This window comes from Bidens hawaiensis, unplaced genomic scaffold (assembly GCF_021521415.1).
Source record: "Bidens hawaiensis isolate Kalapana, Puna unplaced genomic scaffold, B.hawaiensis_p1.1 tig00023396_1, whole genome shotgun sequence".
Classification (NCBI taxonomy): Eukaryota; Viridiplantae; Streptophyta; class Magnoliopsida; order Asterales; family Asteraceae; genus Bidens; species Bidens hawaiensis.
The window spans coordinates 366,901-371,840 of record NW_027493666.1 but is presented as its reverse complement, the minus strand read 5'-3'; positions in this window follow the sequence as shown (position 1 = coordinate 371,840).

The window sequence follows — 4,940 nt, the reverse complement described above, 5'->3', positions numbered from 1 at the left end:
ATTCTTCAGGTTTAAGTTTTTCAGGTTGGGTTATTCGAGTTTTAAAGTTTTAAATCTTAACCCTAAACCCAACCCAAATCTCTCATGGGTTTTTCGGGTTCGGGTAATTTGGGTTCGGGTTTTTTTAGGTTGGGTTAATCGGGTTTCGAGTATCCTAGAAAATGAAACAAAAAAAATTAAAAAACTTCAACGCTAAAATTAAAACGACATATTCTTCTTTGCTCGTAATGCAAATAATCAAATCATAAACCAACATAACTTGATAAAGTCATAAACCAATTCAAAAGAAGAGTGAAACTAAGTAACTCACTTGAACCATAATTGACTTCAATCATGATTTTGTCGTTCGATTACGGTTGCTATTAGTAATAAACGGAAAACATAAATTAACAATAAACAATCGATTCATAATAGTTGGAATGATAACAGTTGATTATGCTCGGATTCTGATAACGTTAGTGACTAAGACTAAGCCTATTATACCTAAAAATATATTTAATTTCAAAACTAAAAGTTTATTCAGGCTTTTTGGGTTGAACCAAAACTTATAAATCAAACCCGAGAACCAACCCGAATTACTTCGGTTCAGGTTTGGGTTAGTCTTTTCTCGGGTTTGGGTTTTTCGGTTCTGGTACAGGTTTTTCGGGTTGGGTTTCGGATAAAAGTAACAGCCCTAGGTGCAGGGCCCCACACAACTTTAATAGGGTCTTGAGTGAATATCATGCTGATGGGTTCTTGCAATGTTTACAGTGAATTTCTCTAATACATTTAATATGGTGCATAGACAGCATTACTTCGCAAGGTAAGTGTGAGGTGCCCTTCTAGTTTTAGTGGATGGAATTCATATAGGCAACTATTAAGAATATATCTTAGAGATGATCATATAGGAGACTTAATGGGATAACTTTTTTCTCTTTGGTTTTGCGCCACCATGTGCATTAAATTTAAAAACAATTGCAAGCTTTTTTCATCATTCTTTGTCAATTGATACTGAGACTGTTACTACTGAAGACTCAAAGGAGGTGGCTAGAGTGTTGGATATCAGTAAGCTGACGAGCCCAACCTTAGACCTTGAATAAAATATTAAGAAAACTAAGCTATTTGGGCCTTCTTGTGATGATGAGAAGTTTCATGAGAGTTTACTCCATTTTTATGTACACCTGATCGGGAGTATGCTATGGGGAGTGAACTTCTTTCTTCTTTTCTTTTCTTTTTTTTCCTTTTCTTTTTTTTTTCTTTGGGAGAGGGGGGGGGGGGGGGATATTAGCAAAAAGGTATGTTTTTTATTGGGATGACAATGAAGAGAGCCACTAATGCTATTGCTTTGATGCGCCTTTAGCCAAAACTAAGGTAGCGTTTAGTATGTGGGAATGACAGTGGGAATGGAATGATTCATTACATGGGAATGAAAAATGTGATGTTTGGTTGCTCAATGGAATGAAATCATCCATTACACATGGAATCTCATTCCATCAAAACCATTCCTTCCCACCCCCCTTCTTTTTTTTCATTTCATTCCTCCTTCACTCTACTTTCTCAACAACACCACTACCTAACAACGACCACCACCGCTACCATTGCTGCCACCACCACCTGACCGCCATCGTCATTGTTGCCTCCACCGTCGTTGCTGCCACCACCACCTATGTCACCGCCGCCGCCGTCATCGCCGCCGCCGCCCTACCATCGCCATCACTACCAATGCTACCACCACTTGACCACCGCCACCCCCACCTCTACCACCGCCCACCACCACCGTCGCCACCGACACCACCATATTCGTTGCCTGAGCTACCACCACCATCGTCGTTGCGGGTCCTTTTTTTTTTTTTTTTGTAAAAAATTATTTTTAGATAGGAGTGTTTTTATTATTTCTAATTCATTCCTACAATTTTTTTATATACCAAACAACAAAAAGTAATAATTTATTCCATTCCTATAGGTTAACCAAACAAGACAATGGAATGGTAATGATCCATTTCATTCCCTTGTCTATTTCATTCCTTCTCTCATTCCATTTCCCTTTCATTCCATTAATTCCAATAAATGACCCATAGAGTGAGCTACTCTTGCTTCGACCATGTATGGGTGTTGCCAAACCTTTAATAGACTTGAGGACATTCCAACCTATACATATGATGGTGGCAACATTGTCTTTGACAAAGGATTGTACAGGACAACTAACGTCATTATGATTTCTAGAGGGGCTTTCTTTGAAGACCTCCAAATCTCCAACGGTGGCTTACTTCTTTTCCTTATAAATTCGAGGGCCCAATCTTAGGTGTTTCAATACCACACTTATCTTACTAGACAGTGATATATGCACTATGGCATTAGATTATGGTTATGCTAAAGCATATCCTCGTGATATGATTCCAGGTTTCAACTGTAATGCTTTTACCAAGGCCATGGGCGAGAAGAGGGGTGGAATTTGGGTGATTTTGGGCGAGAGCACTGCCCCCTAGGAGACAAAGGGGCGATTTTACCCCTTGATCAGGTGTTAAAAATCCTCTTAGTTTGTAGCATTTCACTACACATAGCTAACAAGAGACTCTCTTTTATAGCTATTGGAAAGGTTGGCTTTTGTCTTGGTTTTGGTGTTTGATTTTCTATGCGATCTCCTAAAACTGAGTTGGTGGCGGCCTTGCGGAGCATGGGCATATCTACGTATATGCGTACGGTTTTACGGAAACCCACTGAGTTTCGAATTTTATATGAAACGCGTATATGAGTTATGAAAGTGAACCCATATATAAATTATGAGTGAATCAAAAGGTAAATTAGAACCATGGTCTAATGGTAAACACACAGCATTGCTATTGTCAAAACTCGTGTTCCAATCCCTCTTTCTTCAGTTTTCTTTTTATTTTCCTTAATTACTCATTAGGGTTTCTATTACCCTGCTCTCCCACACGCAGAACACTGAACATAGACAACACATAGTTACACCTCTTTCTGCACATCATTTACACTTGTTATAATTTATAATCCATATATTTTAGGTTTTTGTTGTAGCCTTGGTTTTAGAATATTAAATATTCATTGCTTGACTGTAAAACATGAATTAATTGATATTTACTTTTGAGAGATCCATTTCCATATAATGAATCGAGCCAACAGTCAAGGCTGAGGAGTTGTTTGCGTAAGCCGAACCGATTTAAAAAAAGTCCACGATCATGCTTTATAAATTGACATTGTTTAATGTTTTTTATCACATTTGTTAGTGTTCAATCAATCTATAAGTTTATTTAGGTGAGAGTGTTTGTTAAGCTTGACTACTAATAATTTCGGGAACCCGTACTGAGACGGGTATAAAACTAGTTTCTAATCAAAATGTTTGTTTTTCTGTCGTTGTATCATACTTATCAAGTGATAAACCTCAACCAACCCAAATCGTGGAAACGACCAGAATCGTCGAAATGACTAGAACCGTCGATCCGATCCGAACCATCAAGCCGACCCGAATTGTGAACCCACTTAAAATATTTTCAGAATCCGCCGCTGTTGCGGAGGGTGGGGTGGGAGGCACCGCAGGGGCTCACTTACAAGGTTAAAAGAACTTATTAACGTAATTGAGGGCACTTTAAGATCTTAGGGTCCACAGTAAAAGCTTGGCTACATAATAAAAACTGAACTTAAATTACACTTCAACCTACTTCGGCTACCTTGCATTCTTCGAACACTAGGATAAAGCCCGTGTTATACAGGGGAGGTTAAAAAATTATAATAAAAAAGTTAAATTTAATAATATACATAATAAAATACTTTATGATTTATAAAATATAAACAATGATCAACAAAATTTTACAATTCATAAATCCTTAAAAACCGCTTTAAATACAACATTAGATAGTAACATGCATGTGCTACATATGAGTGAAAAATATTTAAAACGATATATATATATATATATATATATATATATATATATATATATTATAGATTTAATGAAATGCAAATGCTATATTCATAAAAAAATATAATTTGTAACTTTTAACAAAAAATTACAAATAACATTTAGAAATAAGGTATTGATATAATTTGGTTTTAATATAATTAAAAGTGTAATAGTTACTAAATAAAGAATTGATTAATACCAATCAATTTTTTAAGTATTTGTATTTAATATAACAATAATTTTGGTAATATGATTATTATTGGTATAAAACGAATATTGATTTTTGACTTTAACAGTTGACTTTAATATTTATTGGAATACTTTAATTATTGGAAGACCTTAACTAGGTAATTGTGATGAAATTAGTTTTTAAATTAATGGTTAATTATGTGGCAAACATATGATCTAAAATTACACTAAAAAAACTACATATGTAAATTCTTATCCACTCCACCATATATAATCTAAAATTACACTAAAAAAACTACATTTTCTCTATTATTTTCAATTAAATAATACCTTTTTCATAAATTTATCATTACATTTTCTCTTTCCTCTACTCACGAACACTTTCAACAAATATTAAAAAATTATATGGGATGAATAGTAACTTTTCAAATATATAGAAAAATCATAGTGTTTTCTCTCTTAACTACCCACAACACCCTAAACCACTTATTAAATTATAAAAACCTACTCACAAAATTTGATGTTTGAATGCGAATGCTCTTACACTTCAACGTTTCAACCCTTATTTTCTTAATTGTTAAAACTAGGTTAGTAACTCGTGTATTACACAGGATAAAAATGATATAATACCAATAAAAAAATGTGTGAATAGTCGATACAAGTTATATATGATATCAAACATGAAGGTATGTCATAGCATATAAAACAATTATAATATTATAATATATAGGTAAAGCAAAGCATGTTTTCCACATGGTTTTGCATCCACATTGAGGTAATTAGAAATTGTTAATAACATAGTTTTATGAAAGTCATAATTGGTTTAATTAAGGTAACTAATAAATATTAAGTA